The 20,530-nt window shown below is 39.2% G+C and overlaps 1 protein-coding gene and 1 pseudogene across 1 annotated transcript in view; both read right to left on the bottom strand.

Annotated features, from left to right (window-relative positions):
• Window positions 1–20,530, bottom strand: part of JAZF1 (JAZF zinc finger 1) — a 388,932-nt gene that overhangs the window by 62,024 nt on the left and 306,378 nt on the right. The window lies entirely within an intron of this gene.
• LOC117355828 lies at window positions 934–20,172 on the bottom strand (annotated as a pseudogene).

Here is a 20,530-nt window from a genome sequence, read left to right as displayed (position 1 = left end):
AGAAGGTGGTAGAAACCTGATTTTTTAAATTTTATTTAAAATAAAATGCCTTTTTGAGGAAAGATCTATCTCAAGCTAGTTTTCTATTTAAGATACATTATAGTCCAAAAGTTATTCATAATGAAATAAGGGATTAGTTTAAAATTATATAGCATGAGGCTGTATATTCATGTAATGTTTAAATTTTTTTGTAAATAAATTCCATTAATCCATTTATAATGTCACAGGCATGATTAGCATGTGAGCTCCTACTGCCAACTATATTGAGTTATAACTGGACAAGGCATGAGCTAAATCCAAAATATAATGATAATAATGGAATAAATAGAACATTTAGATGAAGCAACAGCACCACCTAAAGGACATTTTATTGTTGGTGCCAAATAAAGGTCACCTGCCATACAAAACTGCAATTACCTGTACTAGCTAAGCAAATGACTCTGCATTATTTAGAGTCTAACAAATATGGTTTATTTATTGACCTCGGGAAGAGAACACATGAAGCCTAGTCAAGGATATACTAGGATAGCCCTATTTGGTTAACTCTTAATTTCACCATGTAACAGAAATATTAAAATACATTTTAGAAACTGACGACAAACCAGTGTCGCAGGAGCCACATCAGGATAGATGACTCTTCCCATTTGATTGTACCTCCACTGCGTCGAACAGCTCACAAAACATGTTCTTTTATCCACATATCGGTGAAAACAGCCACAATATCGTGAAGCCAATTAACTTCTCATGGCCCCGCAATCTGATGGGCCCAATCCAACAGAGATTTCCCTGCCTCCAAGGGAGAATCAGCTGTTTCCAATGCTTTAATACATATATGTTCAATCACTTCCATGCGGCGGGAATCAGAGACAGTATCAGGCACTCCCTGGAACTGAAAGTTGCAACGCCGCTAGCGGTTCTTCAAATCTTCCATTTTTAAAGAAGTTGCTTTTGCTCACTCTTCCTGCGTTGCAATCTGTCCTTTAGCTGGGTAAGCTCAGTACTATGAGACTCCAGAATTGTCTCCACTTCACCCAGCCGGCTGCCTATATCTCCAATATCGCGTTTTAAATCTGCCATTGCCCCATTAATATCAGCCTGAACCACAATAAGTTCCTCTTTTAGTTCTTGGAACCAACCTTGCAGTGCTTGCCGCCATTGTGGTAAAGTTGCCTCCGGTAGTTGTTCCTCCATCGTCGTGCCTGCACGCTCAGATAACAGCTTGGACCGCTTTAGACGATCCACTCTGGAAGGGCAAAGAAACACTTTTATATCTGTTTGTTTCTTTCGGGTTGCCATCGCTGCTTGGCCACAAGGTTTCCCTGTACGATTAAAGTGTTTTTGAATCACAGGGACTTGAGGGTTCACCAAAGAAAGTCGAAAAAGCCTCGGGGGCCGCAAAGCTATCTCTCTAGGCTGCTGTGAGTCACAATGACATCACTTCCTCCCCACCTTTTGTTATTATTGAAAGGCAGCATATCAAACCAAATAAACTATAAATCATATACAAACAAGAAGAAATGCATCAAAGCACATTTCTATCCCTCAATACATTTCAGAAACTATCCACAATCTTACTCTTTGTGCCAGCCACATAATACCCATTAACAGCTAGGGTTGCCAGCTGGTTACAGATTTTCAGAGTCCTGCTGTTACTATGTTGCATGCAAGGGCATGAATTACTTGTTTTCTTATGGAATGCAAAAGAGAATTCAGATGAACATCGCAGGATGTGATGGGGTAAATCCAGGACTGAATGAGCCTTTCCTGAAAATCTGAGGCCAGTTGGAAATCTTATTAACAGCACCAGTCGCTGGGTGGGGAAAGACAAGCCCCCCTCCCCCCTTCCCGAATGATGGCTCTGCTATAGTCCGACCGGGCTGTAGCCAGCAGATCTAATAACAACAAAAAGAGGGCCTATGTTCCAAAAACACTGGTGAATCCAAAACAAAACAAAAATGGAACAATAATCTCTGGATGTAACAGGAACTGTAGAGCAATAAAGATTTTATTGAGAACAAAAATCCAACTGTAAACTCAACATTAAATGTATCTGAAGTTCAGAATATACCAATTGCTCATGAAGGTGGCAACATATATCATTAGGAATAGAGACATGTATCGGAACCAACACGATCCATGTTTTGGCATTCTTTGCCTTCCTCAAGGATCCTGGTTAGAAAATGGCAAGATGATAAATATGTAAATGTGAAATATGAAAAGTAAGTGTGATATGTAGATGAATGATGTGTGTAAATGTGATGATAATCAGAGGAAGTGGACAAATGATTAATGAAAGATGTTCACGAATGTGATGTAGGCGCTTAGATTGTAAATGAATAGTTAATATATAGTGCACCGTGAACTGAATTTACAATTCATATGTGTGAAGAAATTATTATTCCATTGTTATGTTTTGGATTCACCAGCAGATCTAATCCATTGTGCTTCCCAAAGGAATGTTGCTACCTCACAGATGTCCTTCAGGAAAACTTATACCCATCCATAAGGGAAAGGAGTAGCAGAGCAGATGGAAACCAAATCTTCTGAAAAAGAGAGCTACAGATCTGGACAGTACAGAGTCTAAGGCTCTGATCCTCTCCTGTCCAATTAAATCACTATGAGGATCACAGTTTTCAGCGTAAGGTCCATAATTGAAACCAACTTAAAGGTTCAACTGAGGACTGAGCCCTGAGCTCAAATCCAGGAGGAAAGAGATGGATACATTGAGAAGTGCAAAGGAGCGACCCCTTTCAAAGTTGAAAAATGTCTGTCTGAGTGGTGAGAGAAACACCTAAGATCTTTCTAAGAAAACCGGGAACAGCTAAAAGCTGAATCTTGAGAGCTCAAGAACAGCCCCAATCGAACCCCTACTGCAGAAACCCCAAATGCTCAGGAACCCACACCTTCCAAGAGGAAAGCAAGCATTGGGTGCACCAGTCCTTAAAGGCTTTCAAAACATGGATATAAACCTGAGAAATGAAAGACTTGTGTGCCCTAAGGAAGATGGCAATCACCATGGGTGAGAACCCTTTCATCACTAAGTGCTGCCTTTCAAGGGTGAAACTGGAAGCCAAAAGGTATCCACCGGACCATGTCTGAGCCATATGCAACCCCTTCTGAAAGTGCTGGACCCCAAGGTAAGCATTAACTCCTCCTAGGTTCTGGATAGGCCAAAAGGAGTCCACCTTAGGGTATTCTCTGATACCCTACACATGCCCACTTCCTCGGGGGTAAAATAATGCAACTGATTCAAAATGCTGGACCCCCTAGGTACCCCATCTGGGAATTCCCATTGCTAGCAACCTGTAAGAAGAGCTTTGAGAACTAGACTCTCCGAAAAGGTCAGTCCTGGGCTATGGAGTTACCAATGGCCTCTGGATCAATCAGTCAGGAAGCTCTTCCTGCCCAAAACAAACAAATGACAAGGGGAGAGGGGGAGGTCCTACTCCACCACCAGAGGGGGAGCAGGCCCAGAAACAGAATCCTGGAGCAAAGGAGAGACCAAAGGTCTCCTGCAGCTCCAAAAGTGAAATCCTCCCCTGCTTGAACCACAATGAGAACCTGGGCCCCCCTTGAGGTTCAAGAAGTTCCTAGAAGCCGAGGGAAACCGGCCTCAAAGACTAAAGCCTGTTTAAACAACTAAAAAGATGCTGGAATCAACCAGAATTCAGGGGCCCCATTGGAATCCTCCCCTGAAAATGGACCTAATGGAGTGGCAGAAACCAGTTTCAAGCCCCTAGTTCAAATGAGGACTGTGCAGACTCTTACTACATAGATGCTGCAGCATTAGAAATTTTGCCTGCACTCAAAATACCCACTGTTCCCTCTAAAACCCTATGGAACCACAGGCCCCACTGTCCTTGAAGAAGGAGTCTCTAGAAACATGTCAGTGCTCCCCTGGATGTCCTCAGTACCATTACTGAAGCCAGAAATGGTGCATCACAGGAGGAGCATAGGGAACTGGCAGCTGAATTGAAGAGACACCAAGGGTGGCCCTTCCCGAAGCTGGAGATTTATCACTGCAATGCTGGAGATTTAAGGTCAATGAGTGAGATTTCTCTCACAGGTCCCTGCCATGTCTCAAACCACATGTACATTCCAAAAACTGACATATTCTAATCTCAGAGATACCAAAAGTGAACCATTCCAAAGAGTAAGATTTACCATACCAAAGACTGATTTTGTAGAGTGTACATTCAAGGTATAAATCTAGAATGATTTAAGTGTAGTATTGCTTTGCAAATGAATCAAAGCAGTATTAAATGATATTGGCTTTTCTTTGAAGCCTCTGCTTCCTTTGGTTTGTCCCAATATGGCAATTCTTATGTTCTTAAGCTTTTTTTCAGTGCTGCCCAGTTTAGACAGGTCCTGCAATCATTGTAAGTTTACAGGACTGATTATTCCAATTCTCTTGTTAGGTCTTCTGATAAAAAGCTTCCACAGTTTTTCATTCATACAAAATGCTGTCACTCAGTTGCACAGTTGATCTAAGGGACTTCTTTCTGAGAGCACATTTCTCTGATTGCTACTGGATTCTCATGTCTTTCAGGACCCAGTTTAAGGTTCTTTGCTTAGTCTTTAAGGACCTATATGGTAGGACCTGGTTATTTGAATGAGAGACTAAATTTATACATTCCATTTCTCTCTCTCAGGCCAGTAGCTAATTTATATCTTTGTACAAATAAGATTGTAAGCTCTTCTAGGCAGGGACTGTCTGTTGCATGTTGAATGTACAGCGCTGTATATGCTTTTCAGCGCTACAAATGATAAATAGTAGTAGTAGTATTCCCTCTCCAAAGAATTATATATTTTTACCTATTTTGAGCCTCTTTTAAAATATAATATCCTCCTGAAAAAAAAACTTCATTCGGAGAGAAACTGCTAAAAATTCAAGCACAATATAAAGTCTTTTTTTTTTTAATCTAAAGATTCCATTAGTATAATTTTTAATTTTGTTTTGTTATTTATTTGGAAGATACCTTGAACTGTTGAAATCAATTAGGCCAACTATCATTTGTTTGTGTTCTCTATAGGAAAAATTAGTGCTTATTGAATTTTTTTTATTTATTTATATTATTTTAAAGTTTGAATTGTTTTATATTTTGATTATTACTGTTTTATTTCAGGTGAAATATGCTATATACCACTGTAGTTTAATTTTATTGTGCATTGTTTTGAGCTTCAGTTAGATGATTAATAAATTGAAATATATCTCTACACACAACCTAGGCATCTACCTTGCATACAATCATATTCACTCCTCTCCTATCTGCTTACACCTTGCCTTTACCCCTCCCTCCCCCAAACATTTCTATCTCCTCATCTCTTCCATATCCATCCACACCTGTTCTTTTGTTGATTTCTCTTTCAGCTTTGTTTCTTTTCTTCAGTAGCAAATACATTAATATTTTATTTTTCCTGTTTCACTTCTCTTTCTGCCCTTCCTGAATTTTCTCCATTACCTATTTCTCCTCTTCTCTCTTCAATACACTTACCTCCCTTCCTCCTTTTCCCACAATACTTCCCTGGATTCCTTACCTCAGCCCAACCCAGGTTCCTTTCTTATTCTTATCTCAAAATCCCTGTTGTTTTCCTATCTTTCACCTACCACCTCTAGTCCTCTTCTCCCTCCCTTACTTCACCTTCTGTTTCCATCATCCTCTTTCATTTCAAATCCTCTCATCCTCTTCCTCTCTGTCAAACTTCCCCACATCCCATCCTCTCTCCCCAGTCCCATTTCTCTTTGATTCATCATGGCGCCTTCCTATCTTTCCTCACCGAGCCAATTTCAAGTTCCTTCTTTTCTATCCTATTTATTTTAGTATTTATATACTACTTATAGCCTGAGTGGTTTACAATCAGGTACTCAAGTAAAGTATTTCTCCCTATCTGTCCCGGTGGGCTCACAATCTGACTAATGTACCTGGGCCAATGGAGTGTTAAGTGACTTGCCCAGAACTTGTCATCTCTACTCTCATTCCTAGTCTTCTCCCCTCTCCCTCCTATTCCTAGTCTTCTCTCTCCCAGTCCTCTCTTCCTCTCCTAATAACATCTCTTATTCTTTATCCTCGTCCTGTCTATCCCAAACCTGTTTATCTTTTCCTCATAGGGGATCTGTTCCATTTCCTAAATCATTTTAGTTGCCCTTCTCTGTACCTTTTCTAGTTCTGTTATATTGACATAGGATGACCAGAACAAACAACAAAATTCAATGTTTTATTTTATTTTCCATTCATTTTAAAATAATTTCTAATATTTGATTTGCATTCCTAACTATCTTTAAAGTAGAGTAGAGAAGAGCATAAGTCAGATTCCCAATGGAGATGGGTTCCTGTAAGATGCAGGAGACTTTTGCAAAGTCAGTATTTCACATTTATTTCACGTATGTCCCAACAGGACAGAGCCAAAAATCCCCTAAGCTAGCCAGAACAAAAACAGTCCACTCATATTATCCAGGATATTTGCAAAATTGAGACCTATAGAGAAAAGTTACATGGTACCACAATAAAGATGGCATCTTCTTACAATGATACATGACATTGCTTGTAAGTATCCTATATACAGCTGCAAAGAAGCACAGTGAAAGTTACAGCAGAATGTGAATGATTTGGTCCCAAAGGAGAAACTACAATGGTCGTTTAAGAACATAAGAATTGCCATACTGGAATAGACCGAAGGTCCTTCAAGCCCAGTATCCTGTTTACAACAGTGGTCAACCCAAGTCCCAAGCACCTAGCTAGATCCCAAGTAGTAAAACAAATTTTATGCTGCTTATCCAGGGAATAAGCAGTGGATTTCCCAAAGCCATCTCAATAATGGCCTATGGACTTCTCTTTTAGGAAACTAGGACCTGGTGTTGGAAATAGGATCTTGGGCTTGATGGACCTTCAGTCTGTACTAGCATGGCAATTCTTATGTCCTTATGTTAACTATCCAAACCTTTTTAAAATCCTGCTAAGCTAACTGATTTCACCACATTCTCCGGAGATGAATCCTAAAGTTTATTTACTTGTTGTGTGAAGAAAACAAAACTATGCCCTTTATGGAAACTGAAGGCTTCCCTCAAGACTAAGTCTCGCCATTTAACATTCACACCAGCAAGCACACCAAAGAAACACTCATCTAAGAGAAGTGGAGAAAAACCTCAGTTCGACTTCATAGGTAAAAAAAGCCTCCACTTCTCATACGTGTACTCAATCACAGTGATAATTCCAAACAAATCCAAAGTGTTGCTGGAGAAAAGTTGGGGCATTCAAGCAGCCTGATGGAAAGCCTCCTTCTTTAATACAGAAAACAGCATGCCAAATAGCAATGTGTGCAAAGTCTACACCTTCATAGAAACTCAGTCAACTCCAAAGGCTTGTGAAGAGAGGTAAGAAACATCACAGTTAGCTGAAGTCATCTTACAACTGGGGCTTCAAAGATACATCCACTCTGTATACTGCAAACCCAGAGCGCTGCAGCCACTTGCACCCGATGATGAAATTGCCGTTTTGCCAAGCTGCTTCACATCCACAATCAGAAGACCAGTTCACATGCAGAACATTCAAAAGCACTCCAAATAAATGGAACTCACGGCGTAGAGAGATCAGATCCAGCTCAGCTATTATACACAGAGTCTCTGCCCATTTTTTCAGGCAGTCCAATGGGAATACATATTCATTGATAGGATGCTGCCTACTCAATCCAGGCATTCAGACCTACAGGGTGGACAGACTGCAATAAGAAAATCCACCTCTGTTCTTTTTGTCTCAAAAAGCGACGCTAGTCCCCCCAGTCTAATAGTATAAGGGCTGCACAATGCAGTGATCCAAACTCATATCTCGCTTCCAGACAATGCGCCTAAGTCCCGCCTAATGCTAAGCGGGACTTAGGTGTCCAAATTAAGTGATTAATGAGTGATTTAAGAGTCTTAACAAGCATTTATTGGCAGAAGGGCATCCTACAAATGTAGGCGTGAGTTTTCAGCCGCTCCTACATTTGTATGGGCACCCTTTGGGAACGGCGCCTAACTATATAGACTTGGGAATGGCGTGGGAGAGGCTTCGATGTGGACATCTCTTCATTCATTAACATATATTTGTGCTCCATAATGTGTTAATGTAATGCTGAAATTGTAGGTGAATGAAAACCAAGTCTACTTTTCAGTGTAGTTTGTGCTTTAGATAGACATGATTTCTGTGGACGGGACTTAGGCGTGCTTTCGACGATGTTGATGCAATCTTGTAAATAGGATTTGGGGATTTATTTTTTGCTTTATTACGCTCAAAATACATTTAATAAACCACCACATAAACAGGACACATCAATACAAACATATTGCTTGCCAAACCTACTAGTTTTCTGGCCAAACAGCAATGTTATTTGCTAATTACAGCACATGAAAAAAACACAGCTTTAGGCTTCTTGCTAAAAAAACAACCTTTGTTCTCACTAAACAGTGCTCCAATCAGCTGATTCTTGAAACAGGTACATTCAGAAAGCAAACCACTTGAAAAGAATTTATGTATAGCATAGATAACTTGATTTGCAAAAGGTTAAAAAGAGATACAGACCTTAGCATGGCTTCTAGTTCATTGCAAATGGAGGTGTGCAGCTGCACAATGCTGACCTCATTGTGAGATCATCAAAGTGCACCTGCAAGGTAGAATGCCACAATTAATATAGGATACACTATCCTCTATTACAAAAATTCCCAGTTCCTTTACTCAAGAGTATAGAAAAGGAACAAAGTATATAGAAAATACTCTAAGTATACAAAACTCTTTAAATAGTCCAAAGAAATTTTTTTTTAAATATGGTTTTTTAGAGCCTCAGTCCCACCACTCCACAGCCTCAAATATCTTTCATAGCGGTGAGCTTTATATGGTAATCTCCTCATCGGCTCATACTGTTCAAACTTTTTTTCAAATTCTTTCAGTGCACCGTGCTTTGTGCTAAATTCTTCCTATATCTCAAAAGTGCAAGTCCTTTATCATTTACCTCATACCAAAAGATTTCATAAAGTACAAATATATAAATATTACATATTGTAAAAACTTAGCTTCGCATTGCTGTTTTCAAAATTAATTCATTTATCAGTCTTCACTCATTATTTAAATAACTCGGCTTGGGATGGTTGGACCCAACATGTTTCGCACATCAATGTTTCAAGGGTCCTCCCTAAAAAACAAAACTGTAATCAACATTCATGTCTTATCTATCTACCTAAGAGATATACAAACTTCTAAAGGGTTGAGGTATTAGAAGTTTGTATATCTCTTAGGTGGATAGATAAGACATGAATACTGATTACAGTTTTGTTTTTTAGGTGATCTAGTGCTGTGTGCAATAGACCTTAACACCAGCATTGAGCTAGCGTAAGGTCTAGCTGCATAGCATGCGGTAATATCCTGCGTGCGCTAAAAATGCTAGCGCACCTTAGTAAAAGGAGCCCAAAGTGTTGCTACATTCCAAGCCATTCAGCCCCCTGAAAAAAATTAATTCCAAATGTATTGTATCAGCATAGACTCAACTTTTTTAAAATTCTTTACAACCAGATAGAATGTTGGAATGAAATTATACATAAGTTAAAACATGTCTTTCCATATATATCTGGTGACAAAATTTTTCTGGAAATCGAACAGAACCAAATTTGGGATGGAGGAAAAACTGGTGAAAAGACCCCTATTGGCAGTGAAATTATCTGTATATAATAATTGTAAACCATTTTGGTTGTACCAAAGAAAGGAGCATATCAAATCCATTATCCCCATTAAATGCATAAAACATATATGCAGAGGGGCTGAGAACAATTCCTTAAATTAAACTGTACTATGAACATGATAATTGAATCATATATGACAACTTCTAGTGACTAAACCATGTACTTTTCTACTAGTTGCTATGGGGCTCATAATAAAAAAAATAATCCAAAAAAGTTTAATTGGGGCTCATAATAAACAAATATTGAAAAAAATCTGCCTAAGTCTTTATCATGTCATTTTTATATTCCCAAATTTGTTTCTTCTTCATTTTTAAAACTTCATCAGCTTCATCGTAATTTACTCCAGATTATTTTTTTTCTTTCTTTTACTTCTTTATTAATTTTAACAACAAACACAAAGTGCAATAGAATATACAAACAATTGGTACAATAAACAGCACTTATATCTAACAAATAATAATATAAGTACATATCACCCCCCTTCCCTCCCTCCCACCCTCCCTGGATGTGTGTGAAACTCAATCTGAAATTAAAGGCTTATAGTGATTATACAAAATTCGCTAATGGACCCCAAGTCTCTTTAAATTTTTTTATAGTGTCCCAATTGTTCCGAGTTCATTCGCTCATATCTATAAAATTGGCACAGGGTTTCCCACCAAAAGATATGATTTAGTCTGTCCCAGTTTTTCAATTTTTTTTAATTAGCTGCATAGCAATTCCTGTCATAATAAGTAATCGATTCTTGCTTGCATTAATTGGACTCTTAGGTTTTAATAAAGTCCCAAATAAGACTATGTCATAGGACAATGGAATTGAAGCTTCCAATATCATGTTGATTTTACCCCATACAGACTTTCAAAAATTGAGTATCAAGGGACAATAGAACAAGTGATCCAGTGTCCCTATTTCAAGATGACAGTTCCAGCATCTATTAGACTTTAAACTATTTAACTTTTGCAAACAGGAGCCAAAAAATTCTATAGAACAGAAAAAACAAGTTTGTCTCATAGACGCTGACGCTGTACATCTCATCCTCCAAGTCCAAATCCGTGGCCATTGAGTAGCAGAAATTTGCTGCTTTATCTCAATGCTCCAAATATCTCTTAGGCTTGTTTTAGGTTTTTTATTCAAATATTCAGATATTAATTTATATCACTTGGCAGCCTGATGCCCTTGCAAATCTGTCTGAAAACATAGGCCCGGCAAGCTATACAGATTCTTTAAGTTACGCCAATCAGGGAACACTTTCTGAATGGCCTGTTTCAACTGCAACCATTTATAAGCTTGAGATTTTGATATGCCGAATGATTGTTGCAGTTGTAATAAATTTAGCATTTTCCCATTTGAGATCACATCATCTAAAGCAGTGTTTTTCAACCTTTTTTGGGCAAAGGCACACTTGTTTCATGAAAAAAATCACGAGGCACACCACCATTAGAAAATGTTAAAAAATTTAACTCTGTGCCTATATTGACTATATATAAAGTAATTCTCTTGAATAGGAATCAAATAAACACAAAGAAAGTATTTTATAATTACTTTATTATGAAATATTAAGTAAACAGAATAGTGAAAAATTATAAAATACTTTATTCAGTGCGAAACCTGGGCCTGTTTGGCTGAACACAAAGCTGATATTCTGGCTGGAATCGAAGAAAGACACACACGTAGCTCTTCGTCAACAGCTCTCAGTCTCTCTCTGTATTTGGTTTTTATAGCATACAAAAATAGACAAATATACCCTCCATCCTTTTTATTAAACCACAATAGCAGTTTTTAGCGCAGGGAGCTGTGCTGAATGCCCAGCGCTGCTCTTGACGCTCATAGGCTCCCTGCGCTAAAAACCACTATTGCGGTTTAGTAAAAGGTGACCATATTGTAAAATATAGACAGCAGATATAAATTCAGAACTGTGCATAGTAAGTGAAGGGAAGTTTTCATCTCTGGGAATTTACCCAGTTAACTATTAAGTTATTTGGGCAAATTCCTTTGAAAACTGTGGTAATACTGCCTCCACTTTGCTAAATTTAAAATAAAATCATTTTTCCTACCTTGTCTGGTGATTTCTGGTTGCACTTTCTTCTTCTGACTGTGCATCCAATCTTTCTTCCCTTCTATCAGCCTGTATGCTTTCTCTCCTCCACACCTCATTCCCTCCCCCAACTTTTTCTTCCTCTCTCCCTGACCTTTCTTTCTTTTTTTCTGTTTCTCTTCTTTCCTTCTGTTTCCCTACCTGCCCCCCTTTCTTTCTTTCTCCCTGCCGTTCCCCAAGCCACTGCCACTGCCGCTGCCATCGGGGAACAGGACCCACCAATGGATAACAGGCCCCAAAGCCGACGCCGACGCATGCTCTCCCTGACGTCAATTCTGCAATCGGAGAGGAAGTTCCGCCCAGCCAGGCAGCGATTGGCTGGCCCGAACTTCCTCTCCGACTGCAGAATTGACGTCAGGGAGAAGAAGACTTATCGGCTCGATAGATTAGATCGCCAAGACAAAGTGAGTCCTGGGTGATCGACTCACTTTGCCTTGGCGAGCTACTGGCGCCCCTGCCTCGGGCCCCCTGTCAGCTCCGGGCCCCTGAATGCATGACTGGTAGTACTGTCCTGATGGCGGCCCTGCGGCACACCAGGCAACATCTCACGGCACACTAGTGTGCCGCGGAACAGCGGTTGAAAAACACTGATCTAAAGTACGTATGCCTACCTGCAACCAATGTTTCCAGAGGATTTTAGACTCGCCGATTTGTATCTTGGAGTTTAATCATAGAGATTGACACGTGGATTGCTGTATTGAAGTAGGTGTTAAATTATTAATTAATTTTATGTGTTCCAGTTGGAAAAAAGAATACTATTGTCCTTGTATATTCTGGGCAACTTGATACTCAAAATATGGCTCAGACGTAATGGGGAAATGAGCTGATTCTCCAATATCAGCCAGTCCAGTAGATGCTCCATGAGTTCAGGAAGGATCCAATGCATACCCTGACACAATATGAAGGCTTGATGATACCTATAAAAATTTGGAAAATTTTCCCCCACCCCCTGCCGATTGTGAGTTTTGCAGAGATACTAAGATTATTCTAGCAGTTTTACCCAGCCAAATAAATTTTGTAAGAATCCCATTCAATTTTTTATAAAACGACCCTTGAAAATAAACTGGCAACATACTCATTTGGTAGCAAACTACAGGCAAAATAATCAATTTGATAGTTTGAACTCTCCCCCACCAAGAAAGATGTAATGGGTTCCAATGCTCACACATTTCTTTAACTTTCAATAATAAGGATTTTTCATTTACTGTCAGTGTTCTTTGGATTATAATACCCAAAATATGTTATACCCTCTTCCTTCCAAAGGAATGGGAATGGATCAAATAAGCCTTTTACACAATGCACATTTAATGGAAGAACCTCTGATTTACTCCAATTTATTATGTAACCAGAAAATTTGCCAAATTGATCAATCAATTTCAATAAATGTGGGATGGTAGATTCAGGAATCTTCAAATGAGGCAAAATATCATCTGCATAGGCCAAAACCTTATATTCTTGACCTGCATATGGAATTCCCTGTATCTCCTTTGCCTGCTGAATAGCCAACAAGGGTTCCAGAACAATGTCAAAAAGCAAAGGAGATAAGGGACATCCTTGTTTTATTCCCCTCTTCAGACTAAAACGCACTGAAAATGTATTATTAAGATATAATCTGGCTGAGGGGGAACTATACAAGGTTTGAATCATTTGAATAAATCAGGATCATATTCCAAACCAACCCATAGCTTGATACATGAAAGTCCATTCTACACAATCAAAGGTCTTCTCTGCATCCAAAGAGACAAAGAAGGCCGGATCATCCATTGTTTTTGCTAAATTTAGCATATGAAATGCCAATCTGGTATTGTTTGAAGAATGTCTTTGAGCAACGAAACCCATTTGGTACATACCAATCATATAAGGGAGAGCCTTGGCTAATCTTAGAGCCAATAATTTAGCCATGATTTTCCCATCCACATTAATTAAAGAAATAGGCCTGTAGTTTGAAACAAACAGGGGATCTTGGTTTGGTTTTGGCAAAACAATGGTTAACGATTCCACCATAGTACCTGATATACAACACTTAGTCAGTTGTGATTGATATAAATTTAAAAAGATGAGATAATAGTAAATTTTGGAAAGATTTTAAAAACTCCACTGTGAAACCATCACTACCCGGGGCGGATCCAGCCCCGAGAGACTTCAGCGCTGACTGGAGTTCTGTACATGATATAGGCTCAAGTTTTTCTTTCACATACTCAGGAATTTTTGGCCCATTAAGGGCTCCTTTTATGAAGGTGCATTAGGGCCTTAACATGCGGAATACAGCGTGCTAAATTGCCATGCACACTTGCCGCTACCGCCTCCTTTTAAGCAGGCGGTAGATTTTTGGCTAGTGCACGCTATAGCGTGTACTAATATTCTGCGTGCGCTAAAACCTGTAGCACACCTTCGTAAAAGGAGCCCTAAGTTTATAAATTCTCTTCCTTCCATTTTTTTACTTGAATAAAGCTCAAAGAATATAATCAAAAAATTGTATTAAAACATCTACAATATAGGTATGAATTTTATCTTTTTCATATTTAATGGCTACAATCTTTACTTTTCTTTTTTTTTTTGCTTTAAGATAATTAGCCAATAATCTTCCCGCTTTATTTGAGTTTCCATAATACAGAGCCTGCTGAGAAAACAAATCTTTCCTAGCCATTTGTGAGGAAATCTCATTATATTTAGCTTTCAAAATGGCATGCAAAATATTTTGTTCACATTTTGAGGCCAATTCTGACTCTAAAGTCAAAATAATTTGTTCCAAATTGAAATATTATAATTTTAGCAGTTTCCTACTGTACGCCGAACACAAAATTATTTGCCTTCTCATTGTAGCTTTGAAAGCATCCCAAATAGTTTCCAAAGAGATTTCCTCTGAGGTGTTGAATTGAAAATATTCATTCATTTTCATTTGAATTTCCTCAAGAAAGTTTGAATCTGCAAGCAATGTATTATTAAACCGTCAAACAGGTCTATTAGAATCTGCTTCGATAAATTGATATTCTATCCAAATTTCAGCATGATCCAACAAAAGAATCGGATCTATGCTAGATTTGGTACCTGATTAACTAAATGGTCCGAAACAAAAAAATAATCAATTTGTGAAAATGATTTATGAACTTGAGAGCAAAACGAAAATTCACGAGCATTAAAATGGAAAATATGCCATATATCCTTTAATCCACATGTATGTACCAAATTGTCCAGACCTAATGATTTTAATTGTCTACTCGATTGCTTATCTATAATTGGATCCATGACAGCATTGAAATCTCTGGCTACAATTAAATTAGTTGTAGCCAGTGACAGAATTATTTGTTGGAATTTTTAAAAGAAATCTACCTGGTTAGTATTCGGTGCGTAAATATTAAAAAGCATCAGGGCATCTTTTCCTGAAGCCATATTAACATAGAGCCATCTACTCAATGGATCAGATCTAACATTATCAAAGTTAGCAGAGACAGTCTTGTTAATCAGGGTTGCCACACCTGCCTTTTTACCTACTGTTGGGGCAAAAAAACTATGTTTTACCCATCCATTCTCCAATTTGGCCGCCTCGACAGTGGATAGATGAGTTTCCTGAATAAAATAAATATTTGCTTGCTTGCTTTTCAGGAAATTAAGAACCTTTTTCCTTTTAATAGGGTGATTGAGTCCATTTATGTTTAGTGAGTATAATTTTAAAGCTATTTGCTTTTATATATGGGTACTATCAATTGGAAATATAACATTCTTTTTGCTGAAATTATAACTAATTGTCCCACACACATCCAGAATCCTAAACTAAAAGCCCCCCTCCTACCCCTTACCCATCCCATTAAATATCTCAAAAACTTGGGTGTGCGCATACCGACTAGCAATTGCCACCCTCCCTCAGACACCCTAAGGACTCCTTTTACGAAGCTGCATTAGAGCATCAACGTGTGGAATAGCGCATGCTACATTGCCACGCTTGCTAGATGCTAACGCCAGCATTGAGCTGGTGTTAATTCTAGCCACGTAGCACATGGTAAATATCCTGCGTGCGCTAAAAACGCTAGCGCACCTTAGTAAAAGGAGCCCTAAATCTTCCCATTAATTCATCCTCCCCATTTAATGAATACAATAAATGATTCCCAACTATATTAAATGACTATATTAAGCATGAAATAGTCAATATAATTCATTTAGCTCCTCTAGCAGTTTTAATTAAAATAATTACTTAAACAATACAGTATTTTGATATTTGAATAATATAACTTTCAATGTATATTTTGTTTAAAATTACTCAACACCCCTATATAATATGTATGTCTTACCAATCAATAAAGTAAAATTAAAACCTCCGATTTATCATAACTGAATCAAACAAACAAGTCGATTCATTCATATCAAATAAAATTTACACACCATCTCATAAATAGATATGTCAGTAATAATTAAAATGAATTAGTCATTAAAATCTAGAATACTAATCAATTAATTACTGCCTCAAATGTATTAAATATAGCAGAATCTCAAGTAATCTATTACTGAAATTATAATGCTTATAAAAACTTTTGCTACTGTAAAAAAATATAATATAACATTTAATTAATTTTCATTTAATATTATATTCAATCACCCAGTCACCAACCACTCAACTGTACCCATTCATTCCTTTACTTTCCATTCACGACTATCCTGAAAATAAAAACTCCCACCCCAAATAACTACATACCCATTTACCATTCAAACAACCAACTACTACCACTATCTAATCATGCATCCTTCAGAATTACAAACCAGAGCATTATATATACATAACCATTATCCCCCATATAAAGCCTGCAAATAGCCCAGGAGCTACCAATCTGTCCAGCAATTTTGCTGGAAGAGTGCAGGAAGTAGGATGCTCCATGACTTTGCCTCATCTCCCTCCCAGCTTCTAATCTGCAATTCAGGGGAGCAGAACAGCAGTGTAGCCTCTACAGGAAATCTCCATAGTTACCTCTTTAGGGCTCAGCTCCAAATAAGCTTTGCCAAGATTCCCAAAGAGGACTGTGTAATAATTCATCTCCATCATGCCGTAATACTGTAAGAGCACTCCACTATGTGCATCCATATTGGGCCAAGGGTTATTGGCCTTGTCCTGCTCCAGGAGCACATTAAGTACAATTTTAGACAGTACCTAGGGCAGGAGTGCCCACACCTTTTTGGCTTGCGAGCTACTTTTAAAATGACCAAGTCAAAATGATCTACCAACAATAAAAATACTAAACATATACCCCCTCTTTTACTATGGTGTGCTAGCCAATTTAGCGTGCGCTAAGTGCTAATGCACCTATTATATTCTATGGGTGCGCTAAATCAGCTAGCACGCCTTAGTACAAGACCCCCATATTTATTTATATATATATATATATATACCGAGTGCACCTCTTCTGTCCTCCAGACCTCGTCCCATTCCCCAACCAATATCTCTCTTTGTCTCTCCAGGAGTCTAACTTTTCTTCCTCTCTCCTTCCTACTGGCAACATGTTTCCCTCTCTCCCCCTCCTCCGTTATGATCTTGCATCTCTCTGTTCTTCCTCAGGGTCTCTCCCCCTCTGTCTCTTCTGTCTGCACCAACCATAGTCCAACATCTGCTCCCTCTCTTCTGCCTTCCCTTTGTTTCATGTTTCTCCCTCTCTATCTTCCGTCTGCTAACATTTTGACTCTTCTCACATTTGGTCCAGGTCTTTGTCTCTCTCACTCTCTTTGTCTTCCCCCCTCCCCAAGGCCTGGCATCTCTCTCTCCTCAGTTTAAGGTGTTTCCCCCCTCTAACCTCTCTAGTAGTCCAGGATCTTCCCTGTCTTCCCCCTCCCTGTTGGTTCAAGGCTACTTTCCCGCCCCTCCTCAAGGCCCTTTTGTCTCTCCCCCACCCCGATCCTGCATCTCTAAGGCAACCCCCATCCCACCGGGGTCCTCGCAACGGGCAAAGTCTTACCCCGATGTGCGGGGCCTTACCTCCGCTGCTTCCCGCACACAGTGACTGTCAGGACCTCAGACTGGATCATCGAGCAGGATTGCAACTCAGTTTTCACCTCCGTTCTGCAGGATTGAAACTCAGTTCTCGCCTCCGTTCTTCCCTCTGGGATTTACCACATTTCAAACTAATTACGGCAGCCTGCAGAGCAAACGTAGCAGGCTGCCATTGGCCTCTATAGCACGTTCCCTCTGCCGTGGTCCTGCACCTCCTCTGACGTGCTACGTTCACTCTGCAGGCTGCCGTAATTACTTTAAAGGTGAGACAGTGACCATGGGGGAATGCTAAAGATGCTGGGGAGAACACTGGCTGTGCGATCTACTGGCATTGCCTGTGTGATCGACCGGTAGATCATGATCGACATTTTGGGCACCCCTGACCTAGGGTTATCTGGAAGGTGTTTCAGAGCAAACTCCCACTGGCAGGTATAATGGGGATCAGTCTTCTGTAATACTGCATGCCCATACCCAAGAACAACCCTGCCAGAGTTGAGGGTATTCCAGATGAAGTCCCTCAATTTCTCATAAGGCATATTCCCTCCAAGATCTTTCTTTAGATCTATCAGCCAAGCCAGCACCTTCTGGTTAGCAAATCCATGCAAGGGCCCTGTCAGCCCATTCATAGGTTCATGGTCCCTATGAATGGTGAGGTACAATCTCATCAGCTCAGGGAACTGTGGATCTGTATAGCCCAATATGTTGGCGAATTTGTGAGACCAGTCCAGACTGGAGTCAGTGGCGCCAATACTGCTTGCTTCAAAATACAGGTTACGATAGATCTTTACAGCAACACAAGGCAACTTCGCAATGAGATCCATGGAATCTTCATAGCATAACTCCCAGTACTTAGCCCTGTTGATCCCTTCAGCATAGGCTCGTGCAAAGTTGTTTTCACAGTTTAGCGCGGTAATAGGATGCAGATTATTAGGAAAATTATCCAGCATTGTAACAACATGTGATGACAGAGTGGCTCATTTTGCCCATTCTTTGGAAACCCAGTTTACTTGTTCCTGAGTAGGAATCGCTCCTGTCACCAGCAACCAAAACAGTCCCTCTAGCAGAAGTTCATTCCCGCCTGGAGCTTTTGGGAGTAGTTTCTGGCACTCATGTATGCTGTACCCACGGAAACGAATGCCCTCATCTGGATCAAATACCAATGTCTCATATACAAGCCCTTTCATGTATTATTATTGCAGCTCGTCAAAGGAGCTCTGCCACAAAGTTGAAAGATACTCAGGCAGATTTGATCTCAAAGAAGCAGATAAAAACTAAGAATTACAGGTAACAGCATGGAAAAACTGTTATAGGAGAAATTACCATTGATAGAATATATGATGGAATCTTTGTTTTTTTTCTAAATGTGATTATTGTAATTCTCTTTTAATTGGTCTTCCTCAATATCAACTCTGTTGTTTTCAGCTTGTACAAAATACTGCACTCCATTTGCTTTATTGTCGATCTAAATATGATCATATTTCTCCATTACTTAACATAAGAACATATATTTCCAATTGTTTATAGAATTCCTTTTAAGCACAACGTACTCTCTTTTCAGTTTCAGTCTGCAGGTCTTCCTTCTTTTTTGGCTAGTCATTTGGTTGCTTACTTACCTCAAAGGAATCTTCGCTCTTCTCATCAAAATTTGCTGACTGTTCCCTCCTTTAGGCAAATGATTTTGGATGTTAACAGGGACTATCTTTTCAGTAATGGCCCCTACTTTGTGAAATTCTCTTACATTATATTTAAGAGCTGAAAATTACTTAAAAATTTTAAGTCACAATTAAAGGCCCATTATTTTAAAATGGCATTTGATATAGCTTTCTTATAGCTTTATTTTACTCTGTTAATATAAGGTTTCCCCTATAATATATTGTACATCTCCCCTTTTACCTCTTGTCATGGTTTTATCTTGTTTGTGTTTATTGATTTTTTAAATGTTAACCTTGCTTTTATTGTTGTAAACAGCTTTGACTTAACTTTTTGTGTAAATAATTGCGGTATATCAAATAAAGTAACTGTAATTGGACATCTTAATTGTGCCAGTACTCAACCTTTTTCCTGGACATCTAGTGAGACATTTCTCCCACTGTGTGTCCAGAGTTCAAGGAAGTGTTGAGAGACAAGTTATGGGCGTGTTTTGGGTGAGCTTTGGGAATGTCTGTCTTGTAGCGATAATCGAACCTTTTCCAAGACTGGATGGAATTTAAGACGTTTTGGGCTAGACCTGTTCTGGAAGCATCTCAGTGCCAAAAAGGTACCCAAACTGAGCAGATGACCACTGGAGGGATTAAGTAATGACCACCCCACACTCCCCCCCAAGTCACTGATCCCTCTCACCCCTCCAAAATCTGAATAAAACAGTACATACTTGGCTCTGGAACAACAGCAATTGGACAGCATGATGATGATAATGAAGATAGAGATGAAACATAGAAACACGATGGTAGATAAAGGCCAAATAGACCATCCAGTCTGCCTATCTGCAGTAACCAATATCTCTTACTCTTTCTCTAAGAGATCCCATGTGATTATACCACTTGCCTATCCCACGCTTTCTTGAATTCAGACAGTCTGTTTCTACCACCTCTTCCGGGAGACTGTTCCACGCATCTACAACCCTTTCTGTAAAAAAGTATTTTCTTAGATTACTCCTGAGCCTATAACCTCTTAACTTCATCCTATGTCCTCTCATTCCAGAGCTTCCTTTCAAATGAGCCTCAACTTGTGCGCATTTACGCCATTTAGGTATTTAAACGTC

The sequence above is a fragment of the Geotrypetes seraphini genome, chromosome 2 (assembly GCF_902459505.1).
Source record: "Geotrypetes seraphini chromosome 2, aGeoSer1.1, whole genome shotgun sequence".
Lineage (NCBI taxonomy): Eukaryota > Metazoa > Chordata > Amphibia > Gymnophiona > Dermophiidae > Geotrypetes > Geotrypetes seraphini.
Note: the sequence above shows the minus strand (reverse complement) of the source record. Positions and strands in the feature narration are given on the sequence as shown.